Source organism: Colius striatus, chromosome 1 (assembly GCF_028858725.1).
Source record: "Colius striatus isolate bColStr4 chromosome 1, bColStr4.1.hap1, whole genome shotgun sequence".
NCBI classification, from domain to species: domain Eukaryota; kingdom Metazoa; phylum Chordata; class Aves; order Coliiformes; family Coliidae; genus Colius; species Colius striatus.
In genome coordinates this window covers 165,445,628-165,458,381 of record NC_084759.1, presented here as the reverse complement: position 1 = coordinate 165,458,381, position 12,754 = coordinate 165,445,628, and positions in this window count along the sequence as shown.

Here is a 12,754-nt window from a genome sequence, read left to right as displayed (position 1 = left end):
TTCCCCAGATGTCTCTGACATGCTGCTTTTCTCCTTACATCCTGCTTCTCTCTTTCTCTCAATTGGCTGTCTGAAAATTTGACTTTTCAAAGAAGCCACATAGCTGAAGAATTTAATACACTAGTTTCATCAAGCAATATTGAAATCAATGGGCTTTATTAGCAGCAAAGTTGTTCAATGTGCGCCCTTTTAGGGATTTAATTGGCATGGAGCAAGTTTTTAGGTTTCCATCAAAGCTTTAGTCCCCACTCCTTGACTTCGTTCCTTTTTCTTTCTGCTCATGAATCTTCCTTTAGTTCATTCTCCTTGACTTCTAAGCAAAGTGCAGAGGTTCTACAGGTCAGAAAGCACACTCCATTCTGTCCTGAAGTATCACACAGTCTGGTTTTAAGGACCAGATCTAATACTTTCCTTTTGCTGCTTTATCTTTCCTCAACTTTTTCATTTATTGGGGTTGCACTTCATTTGGCAGTTAGGGTATGTTTGAGGCTTTTTACAGACCCCACAGGCAATGTACATTTCATTTGTGCAGCCAGCTGAAATTCAGATACTCCATATATATATATGCCTTTCCCAGATAGCTCTGTGCTCTGCAGTAAATTATCTGTGGTCCTTGAATGTGATCTAGAAAAGCATATGGTCTTCCTTAAGCAAAAATTAGAGCTGCCGTTCATGTAAACTGGTTGATTGCTGCAATCATTCACTTTTTCTGTATGCAATAAAGTTCAGAACAAGAAGGGAATAATGATACAATAATAGTACTAATAATAATAATTCTTAAGACTTCCTCTTAGTTTCTGTATTTTTCATATCTCGTATCTCACATGGAAGATTATAACTCCAATAACAAAGGCATACGGGGACATGTTCTTTACACCATCCTACCACTTTGATGCCATTCAATTTCATTTTAAAATCAGCGTAGGTGAGAGGAGATGAGCCAGTCTACAGCTTTTGGTTCAGTACTGATTGAGAGAAACTTGTAAAATTAACAATCACATTTGCTTCAGAAATCTTATATTCTTTTCCAATTATCTGCCTAAGCGCAGAGGGTGGATATCAGTGCAGAGGGTTAGACCAAACTCTATATATTGAGGCTCTGTTTATCGAAGACTATACTGAAAGTGAGGATAAAGTTTGTCTTAAAATGGTCAATACTGCAAGACAGTATCACAAGATTAAATTAGGTAGCTGCCTAAGTGTGCATGTGCATTTACAACAGTAATAGTATGTTAACAAGAGACACCATTTTAGGTACCTGATGCGTGTAACTTAAAGACACGCTAAGTAGACCTGGTTTTATCAGGCTGTTTTGATATATCTCTATCAGACTAGCCAGCACACTAGATGTGCTGTAAAATCTTTTGTGTGTATATACACAGCACTAAAGGTGATTGAATATGCAATTTTCCACATGAAATACTAGCACTGAATTCAGTAGGGCTACCTTAGTGGAAACCATGTAAACATTTGCAGAGACAGAATCTTTGTGTGTCTATATTTTCATTTAATTTAATGGCAGGCTTCAAGTGATCAATAAAATGATTTAGCAAGGAGATTGTTATCAGTGTGACTTCTGTCTCTCTTTTATTTTAAAAGCATTACAACTGCTGTTCAAAGCTATTTCACGTGGATTTCTGGACCTCAGAAGTACACAGATGAAGCTTTTGCACTACCCAAAATAGTCAGCTTCTGGGATGTAGAATTTTTGTTCCGACCTCCTAGGGATAATTGTTGTCTTGTCTTTCATCTTGAGTGGCAACAGACACAGTGTGGCTTCTAAAAATTTTGTCGTAACATTTTTCTCTGCCCAGTGAAGACAGCTAATATGTCGAGATTCACTTCAGGGGAAAATGGATCATGTGAAGAGATGGTGACAAGTAATGTATATGTTGACACAAAACTTTCTAATTATTCTTCCAAATTTTTATAAAGAATCGTGGACTGTAAAAGGGGAGATGGGATAAGAGAACAGAAAAGCCTTTTTCAACAGGAAAAGGCTGTGGCAGAGATATTTATCATAAGAAAAAGGCATTTCTTTCAGTTTTTTATTTGATTGCCATAGTCCTTTCTGTTTTTAAATTTGATGTATTTTCTACTCTGATTGTGTGACAAACCCACACAAGTAACAGAGAAAACTCTGGTACATTACTTATCCATCAAAAAAAGAGAGATGGAGACTATGCATAAAGTACTATCAAAATTTTAAAGTAAATTATGTAAGAAGCAGTCTTCTCACTCTTTGATGATGTTAGTTCTGAGTAAGATTCTTACACAGAAACCCCACATTTCAAGGTGGGTTGCTCTTTGATGCTGCATAATCCTGAGTCACCAAAACCAAAACTACCATAGCAACCAGGGCACATATTTATGAACTACGCAATTCTGAATCAGATTTGCAATGGTGTATTCTCCCAGCATCTTTCATGAGCTTTACACTGATTTTTGTCTCCGTGTTCTTGAATGGCAACGCAAGCTAACATTTAAACTCGATTCACACAGAAATGCTCTCACATACTTCCGTGTGTATCCATCTGTTAAACCAGCATTTGATCTACTGACAATTTCAACAGTGCCTGAGTTAAGCTAAAAATAGTTGTCTTGGCCAGTAAAAAGTAACACCGTGTCCTTTAGAAATAGGGAAATACACTTATTTATGAAACCAACTTTATAAAACCAGCCTTACTTCCAATTAAATTGAAGTTTTGCCTAGTTGCTTCGTGAAAAACCTGACCTGAGCCGTATGTTGTGGAACAGAAATAGAGGCACTCTTTTTCTGTTCATGCTCTGCAGTCTTGGGAATGCTGCATGCATTTGGATGTAGATGTGATGTTAGGCACTCTGCCATGACAGTTGTCCATTTTAACTTCTTGCTGTCAAGAACAAGTATCTTTGCTTTATGCTGATGTGCAAAAGGCCACATAATCTTACAGTAGCTTTTATGAATCTCTCTTCAGCGTTTCTGCAGGTAAAGTGCTTCTTTTCCACTATTTTGTGTGGCTCGATTCAAGAAGCATACTGTTCAAACACACAATTTATATACCAAGGGGGAAGGGAATGGCCTGTCACTCTGAAATGCATGCAAGGTGTTCCCTGCAAGCCATATTCTGAACATACCACAGCTGAGAAACATACAGAGCTGCAAGAAGACGATTTGGACAAAGAGAAATTAAAGACATCCTGTTCTAGCTTCTCACTCGTGTTGCAAATGCACATTGTAAATACACTTAGGCACAATGGTGAATGACAGCCATGACACTTAGATTTTTGGCTTTCTGCTACCCAAATTTGTTTCAGTATATGAAAGTGTCCTTTCTCTAACTTTTGGGTTAAAAACATGAAGATCTCCGTGTGGCTGAACCAATTGGTTTGGCTGGGATCCTGGCCCTCTGTGGTTATGTCTTGCTGATCATGGTGCCTACAGGCTCTGTTTTTATGAGCCAGCAGAGTATGCTGCATGCTCACATCATGTTTAGTCTTAGTAACATAACTAACACACCTATATCACTGACAAAATTAATGTCATCCTTTAGCCTGTTCAGGCAACTGATGGAAGGAAAACCAAGTGGGTTTTTTAAAAAGAGAACTGTCTGATAAGAGTATAGTGATGCTTATTTATGAGAACATTCATAAAGACATGTTTCCCTGAACACAACAAAAATAAACAACTAAAGGCAGTTTCCTTGATCAGAAATAACTTTTTCTAGGATTTCAATGTCCTAATAAATGCTTCCACCCTTGCTTATCTGTCCCCTGTATTTATTATTACTCCTTCATTTGCTACAGAAGGTTACTTCTTCAACAGGTAACTCCTCAGGCTACAGCTTAACTGATCAGACTTCATCCCAAGCCATCAAGTGACTCCTTTGGTGGCCTCCTATTGTTCCTTAGGACAAGGCCATAAAGAAATTGCATTGCGTCATCCTGTCAGTTCAAAAGAAGAGTGACTTAATTGAGACAATTAATCTGAGTCAACATTAATCTGCAGCAACCACTAATGTAACACTAAGGTACTCCATAAGCTTTCACGCCTATATCACGAATGCCCAGAAATGTACACTTCAGAGCCTTCTTAGAAAACAGCTTCTGGTTTGATAAGCTTATGGCTTTCAAGCCTCATCTGATGAAATCACATTTCCTAACCATTCCTAAATTGGCTTGCTGCCTTCAACTCCCTTGTTCAGTCATTGAGGTAACTCAAAAGGCTCCTTTGGGAAGGGGCCTGTAAAAATCCTTTTCCTTTAGCAGATGTAACTGTAACTCAAAGTAACTCAAAACCAGATTCTTCCCACCAAAGCATTATTTAGTCACTTAGTATAAGTTGAAGAGAAGGCTATAACCTCTAGATCTTAGCCACTTAAAAAAAATTCTTAAATGTTTTGTGACACGGCCATCTCTTTTTGCCTGAGAGACGGGAAAATGCTGTCATTTTCTCAGAGACCTAGGCTGAGGTTTCACTAGATAATGGAGATATTCAGGCACTTCACTGCCATGGAAAAGGGTAGCCATCCTTTTTTTATACTGTCCATTTCCTACCTCTGGATGCGCAGAGGCTTTCTTCAGGCTTTGGTGATTCATTTGACATCTAAATGAATTGTCTGCTCTGGCAGATTATTTACTCCCTGGCTTGGCTAGTTTTCTGCTGGTCTAGCAAACTGAGTGGACACATCAAAGGGTGACAGGAGGCTTCCAAAATTTTATGAGCATATGGCCAGGCCTAAGGAAGGACAGTCACTCTCCTTAGAAGCAAGGAGATATGTAGGCTCAACCATCACATGAAATCTCACCTGTAGTTTTGGCCATGATCATTGTTATTATTTTCCCCTCTAGGGAGGTTTCTTTAATGATTTGGAGTCCTTTGGACCTGGAATTTGGCTTGTGGAAAATAAATCTGTTAACTAGAGTAAGGCAAATGAGCACTGCCAAGTTCGTTCCCTGCACTGCTTTGCCCACCATTTTGTCTTCTCCGTGGAGGTGCTGTATCTGTTTTCGTTTCACTTTCTGTTTGTTTCCACGTGGCAGCTAGCAAACAGGATTCAGTGCAAACACAGTACTGGGTGGAGGGCTAGGTTATTTTCATATTACACAACAAAAATAACTTTCTCACTCTTGTCAATCTTCATTTTAAAAATAACTACCTTGAGAGGACACTCTTAACACACAGTCCTGACAGCACAGCAATAGTGGCTTAAAACAAGAAAGGACTCCAGCTGAAACTCACCCCCTCAGCCACAAGCAGGAAATGCCGACATTCATCTCCCATGTCTGACTGCCCTTTCCTCCCAGGCATATCTGGGCCACGGTCATTTCCCTGCATACAACACTCGGTTAGCTACTTCTGTATGATTATGAAACAGTCCTGGTATACTGGTACTTCAAAGTAACAGATCTAAACCATCGATTTTACCAAGATCAGACACTTGGCTCCAAATTACAATAAGCATTCCTTGATATCTATTTTTATCCATGTGCATTTTATTGTTCTCTCGCTCTAATGACATTGGCTCAAGAAAGTAAAGGCTGGTCCTAGAAAAGTTCCACATTACACTTAATTTAAGACAAATAGGTGGATGGATAGATGGATGGATAGATATGAAATAACGTTATTTCAAATGGATTAGTAACTGTACAATTTATTTTCTACATGTGCACATAATTTTAGTTTAAAGATAAAGATGGAGTTGTTTTATTTTTATTTTTAGGGATTTTATTACATATATAGAACTGTGATAAATAGGATAACTAATAGGAAGTTAGAACATTTCTGGCTCTGCATCTGAATCTTGGTTTTACATGGGATAAGTAACTCAAAGTTCTTAGTTTTGCATTTCTGACCTCAGGAGCTGAATAAATAATTTTAATCACTTTAATGAGTCTTTCCACTCCTTGTGTTCACAATTTAAGATTAAAAATATTTAAATTAACCCCTTAATAAAGGTATAAAAGTCTATTGGACAGAAAGCACCCAGTGCTGCAGCTTCTTTTGCAGTGGGAATTTTGATTCAGCACGAAGTGCTTTGTAAAAGCACAAACAGTCTTATATGTGAGAAAATACTACAGTGATTTCAGTGCTAAATATCTGTGCTATACTTCTGTGGGCTCCTATGTTTAAAAAGTTAAGAGTTTACATAATTTTGAAATTTTGTTTAATATTAAATCTTATGATCTTGATAAAATCACAATATTACTCCCAGGAAAATGCAAAAAATTACTTCAGAATGAGAAGGATCTGGCCCTACTCTCTCATTGCTTTGCATTTAGATAAGACTGGAGAAGAGGCCTAATTACTATAGAAGGTGAAACAGTGAATAATAGCATATAGTACCATTCCGATGTCTTCTTTCTGTAAAAAAAAGCTAATCTATACTCAAAGTTCAAAATCTATGTCCATGCTTTTCCGCCTTGCATATTTCAGAAGATTCTTACTTTCAAAGAGACACCAGGCACTTTCCTGCCCAAACCAGAAATATCCTGCAACCACATCACTGTGAGGGTGATGGAGCAATGGCACAGGCTGCCCAGAGGGGTTGTGGAGTCTCCTTCCTTGGAGGTCTTCAAGACCCGCCTGGACATGTTCCTATGCGACCTGATCTAGGTGAACCTGCTTCTGCAGGGGAGTTGGACTAGATGATCTCTGAAGGTCCCTTCCAACCCCTACCATTCTATGATTCTATGATTCTATGATATCCTGCACACAACCACCATCATGTAACAAACACCAATGCTTCTCTGCAGCAGCAGTAAGCACAAAGGAAAACAAATTTCTTAATTATTTTATACCTCTAATATATGCAGTAGTTTTAACAACAATTTCTTTTAGAAGCATAGTAATTGTACAGGTGATACATACATAAGTGACATTAGACACTTGCTCTGTCTGGAGAATATCTATGCACAGTAATTTGTTTTTATTCAAAACAATCAAGGATCAATGTAGGAACTCCTACTTGTTTTAGTGAGTTTGTATTATCTGTTACTAATATCCCGCTGAATCCCACTGAAGTTACTTATGCAAGTAAATGATTTCCAATATAAGTTTCAAAATCCAAAATTCAGTTATGTGTTAACTTAGGATGGGGTTGTAGAGCACACAGACAATTTGCAGCCCGACTGTTTATTCAGGTTAAACATATTATAGCAGATCTGGAATCACGTTCTGCTATTATATAACGTTCCCACAGATTCCCACTTTAGCTTTAGTAAGAAGATGAGGAACGGGCCTCAACAAATCAATTACCCCACGCCGTGCTTATATGTGGAAAGATAAAGCTAAATATAACATAAAGCATGCCATTTGCCCATACGGTGTTAAATGAGCTCTATACCATAATCAAAACATAGTTAAACAAAACCAGGCAGTTACCTAGAAACAAAGGCACAAAAGTCTCTGTTTCTATCACATGCCTGAAAGCATAAATGGTCAGATCCCGATACTTTTACTCACACTGTACAGTACTTATGAGCGGTCTCGTTGAGGTACTAGGGTATTAGAAACAATATGGAAGTTAATAAATGCTTCATTTGCTTTTAAAACTACCATAAAATAGGCACCAATTAGATTCAATATTTGCTTTAATGATTCCAGTGCACAGTGGCTTTGTTACATTTGTGTTTCCTGGCTGGAGTATATTCTACGAAAGCACAGAACTCAGCCTAAGCTGCAAAATACTGCTAGTCTAAATTAAATCTAGCCTAACTTAGTTTACACTTGAGCTTTACGGAGCTCTGGGTCTGCTATTACCAATAGCCAAGCTGGTTAGTTTTAAGGTAGCTAAAACACATCTTTCTGGCATCTTCTGTTGACGTTTCATCTGCTGGTGTGAACATTACACATGATTGAATTGTCAGCTGGTATAAACTTATTGTAACTATACCAGATAAAGGCATATACTTAAAATGTAGGTACTTTATGTAAAAGATTCAGGCGTCACTTACAGAAGCAGATATTTTTGAGAAAATCCAGACTAACTGTACTGAAACAAATAGAGACATCTAATTCACAAAAGTGCACTTGAGAGCAGAATTTGGTTTATACCCAAATGTAATGAAATACAGTTGTTATGCTTCACCTGGCTGGCATGGTGAACATAGGTGATGTTCTCAAGTAACCTAAAATCGGCTTTCAGGAAGTTTAGTAGAAATCGTTCTGTGTTGGTCCCTTCTGACCCACATAGTAGATTTCTGTCTACCTGTATGTCACAAGGGATGATGTTTAACATCTCAGCAAACATTTGAGACATCTACAAAGTCTTTCTCTGTTTAGTATTTAAATTTACTTTGTACCCTAGAAGTTAATCTTGGTTTACATGGTATATCTAGCTGAACAAGTATAGGCAGAGATGGATTCAGTTTGTCTGTGCTCCAAGATGCTGTGTCTCTTGTCTGGAAAAAAAAAGAGCTCTTCCTTTCAGATAATGTAGGTTTACAGTTCCTAGGCCAAAACTAGCTTTTTTCTGCCCATCTTGGAGCACTAGTGCTGTCTGTCTGCACCTGTCCATGTAGACTGTTATGATAGGACATGGGTGTTGCAAGCCTCATAGTGAGGCCTCAGGCTGGAGTCTGGGTGGAGACAGGAGCCAGGTGATGCAATTAAGGCAATCTGAAATCAAGAATCAGAGATATTTAATACTCATTAGCCTAACAGAGGAAAGCAAGCATACAGTTGAAGTTAGGGTTTGGCACCAAGAAGTCAGGGAGCTTGCACACACCTTTACAAGAGAGTAGCTAAACTTCAGATGGAGCCAGGAAATTGGGGAGTACAACTCATGAGGTGGTTCCAGGAGAAGGAGCATACAGAACAGCAGCAAGAACAGATGGCTTGGACCAGAACTACGGCTGAACAGGTGGCAAATGCGAGCTAGATCCTGAATGGTGAAACCAAAGACAACAACAGAGACCAAGCCTAGAGGCAAGGCAGTGAGCAGACTTTAAGCCACTGTATTTGGTCTCAGAACATCTTTTGTATATACCCTATCTGCCAACATCTAATGACATCTGTCTCTGGCTAGGACACATGTTTTGGAAGCCTGGTCCTCTTCCTGAGGGCACAGCATCCAATGACTGGCTACATGAGGGAAGAATCATCTTCCTTGGTTAGTCATTACACAGTCATACCTAGAAGGGACTGTATTCATTTTAATGAAATTAGAGCAGGACTGTATAGAAATCTGTGGGTCATTTATTTCCACACAGTGTTCATCAATATAATGAGGTGCAATCATGTAATCAGTCCCATTGAAACCTATATGGCCTACTAGGTATGCATATGCTTACTAAGGCCTCTACTTCAATATATGCAGGAGCCTTAATTTTTAAGAGGATGAAAGGGTGTAATAAACAGTGGAACTAGGTATTTCACTACCTGTAGGGCTGAAGGTGGTGCAAGAAGATAGGTTAGCTTGCTGGCATTTGTCAGGCATTACAATAAAGGATTTTGTTGCAGAAGTGCATACATCTTTGCACAATGCCTGTGGTATGACTGCCAAGCGATTCAATAAGATATTTATATTAATCTTACTAAAAATGCAACAACAATTATGTCTGTAGCACCCATTGCTCTCGTGCAGTGCAACAGAACTGGATATGAGTCTTTTTCCCATGGTGCATCTATATATATGTAAGCTGTGAAGCCTATATATATGTTTGAGAAACCAGGCTTCTACCAAAGTGCCATTTGACACTACGCCAGCTTTTAGTCCTTCGAAACCAAAAAGCTATTGACCTTTACTTAAGCAGTGTACCAATTCGTCCTCAGCTTGCCTTTAGACTTAGAAACTATTAGTAAGGCTAATTACTGTCAGCAATGAGATGGGTTTTTTAGGATGGGATGTTCTTATGTAACTACAACCATCCATCAGAAAGCCTAAGTAAAGGGAGTTAACCTGCATGTTGCATTATCCACATTTACTTGTTTCTGTCATATACCTTCCTCAAACAGAATTTTCTTCTCCTGGTAAGATTGTAAAATGCAGTCATAGTAACTTATCTTCTGGATTTATTGACAGTGATCTTTGTTTACCCCAGGGGAAGAAAAGACCCCAAACAACAATTTCAAGTGATTTTCATTTTTCATCCATGTTAAATATAGAAATGAAAACAATAATGTCACATATTACATTATGTTTAGGATATATATCCAAAGCAAATGTAAGCTTTCCAATGCTTCGTATTTTTTCAGATGACTTTATCACGTCTCAGTAAACAGATTGTCATCATGTATTACACTTGCTCTAGCTGGAAGCTTTGGCAGGACTTTTCTTTTTGAAGCGGATGCTCTCCTGTTTGCCGTTTATCAAGTAGTTAAAAGGAAAATTGTATAAAGCTTTAGCATTATTTTCCCTTGATTCGACAGCTAAAAATTTAATTGCATCAGATTTAAGAATCACATGGGTTTCCCATGAAATAATAATGTTTATTTTCAGTTCCATGCTGTACAAAAATAATTGATTTTCCATCATTTTTAGTGCATTAAAATCCATTACTTCATTACTTTAATGCACTGTTACATTACAAAGGTCCAAATTCTGTTGACAGTAGACTTGATTCTCTGCTGCTATGTGTTAATGAGTGTTTCCACAGTTTGAGTTCTGTCTTTCTCTTCCCAGTGACAAGAGTCTAAGGAGATTGCTCTCCTAAGATGGGTGTCTGAAGTCAGTTAATATCTACCACTTCACACTCATTCAAACCAACAAAATACAAGTGCAAAGTGAAATGAAAGCACTGGGCTTCTGGTGGGATAATTTTAAACATTCCCATTACATTTCCTTTGCATGCCTGTAAATGTCTGGATAGTGAATCAAGCTGTTTCAATTACATCTCAGTCTGCAATGAATCTCATTGACTATATGCAACTCGTATGAGCAAAGGAAGCAGAATCCGAAGAGCCAACTTGCAGAGAAACCACTTATACGAAGTTATTATTACTCCTGACTGTAGCTACAGTTCTTGAATGTCCACAGCTTTCACTGTTGATCCTATGCTTTGTAGATCTGTTTTGGAAGCTTGTGCTGTTAGAGAGTCTGACTCTTGGTTCAATACTGAGTAGTCAGCTGCATGCTACAGTATATTACCACCACGATCACGTCTACATCAACAAGTAATCCAATGCAATAGGTACAGATCAGCAGCTGGAAATGGCTGGTAGAGTCTTATGTTTATATTTCTGTATATATGGGCTTCTTACCTTAGATCAGATTTACTATGATCCTTGAAATATTTCTAGGTTTATATTGTGGGTGGTTCCAGCATTCCAAAAACAAGTTAGATTTCAGAGGGTTCTGTTAATGAAAACATTTTTGGGTGAAAAACAATTCCTTAAAAAGAAACTACTGGAGGTATTGTAAATGCCTTTAGTGCAGAGAAGCCTCCATCGCTTCCATGGAATTATGGTGATAGTGACTCAAAATGATTCAGCAATTGCTGTTCCATAATAAGCAGAGACAAAGAATAGTTTGAAAAAGGACGGGGCTATTATTTGACCTGGCTTAGACAAATTGGAATTTTAGCAGCTATTCAAGATGGATTTGTAGATTAGTTATCAATTTATTGAATAACAGAAGCATCAAATTAGAAAATGCTGCAAGACTTTCTATTATGTTGGTATGCCTTTACAGATAATTAATCTTAATCTGAAAGTCAGACATAATCACTCTTCCAGCTGAACCCTCTAGAAGGCAGCTCTGATGCCTTCCTGCCTGGCCACTCAGTTGAGCTGGGACATTGGATATACTCTACCTTTCTTTGTCTCATAAGCCAGCCTTTTGGCACTCAGGGACCTAAAGAAAGGCAGGGAAAAATGTATCTGTTTCACTGTTGAAAGCTGATCCTAAGCAGTGGCTATATAAATTGTGATATGAAGACAGGTTTTCTGATAGAAGGAATTAAGGCACCAGAGTCTGTAGGCTGGCAGAAAGATGTCTTGTCAGTTTGATTGTCAGCAGCCTGTTTGAATACATAAGTATCGTTTCTATGGAATGGTGATAAGTAAAGTTTGGCACATTTTAGACAAGACACTGTCTGAATAATGATGAAGATTGCTAACATTTAGCAAATCTGATGTGGCTACTGTTAAATATATGTAGGCAAGGTATAGTATACCAGTAGAACTACCCCTGGTTTGTCATTTACTTCCAGGTTGCAATCTGAATTCTGATTAGTAAAATCTCAGATGTTTGCTGATTAAATAAAAATAACTGGCATGTATTCCTGTTTGATCCTTCTCCATTAGTGCGTGTCTGGTTGCTGCATTAATCCTCAGTGAAAACAATACTTCACCACTATTGCCTGTGTTCCTACAACTAGCACTATTCATGTTACTGACTTGAATTCCGTGGCACAAAGTCAGAGTGACTACATCTCAAAGCCCCCCTTTCCCTCCATTATAATTCCCAGTGTGTCTGTAAAATGCCTTTTTCCCACTTCTTAACTTTCTTCATAAAGGTATGACTTGGTGTAGATCTAGGGGAAAAAAACACCATTCAGTCTAGCTCCTTGACTTTATCAGGAAAGAAGCCCTATCTTTCCTCATTCCCTGTGGAGAAGAATCAGCGATTAGCTTGGCTGCAGAACAAATCCAGGAATAACTATGGAACTCTGGCAGTGTTGTCATTTTGAAATATTCCATAGCGCAAGTCCTTGATCCATTTCAGTTTATTCCATTGACCCTTGGGCACTCTGACAAGCCAAACATCAGTCAGAATCACAAGTATAGTCAGTTATCTCGTCATTGTTGACATCCAGCAGACCATTAGTCACA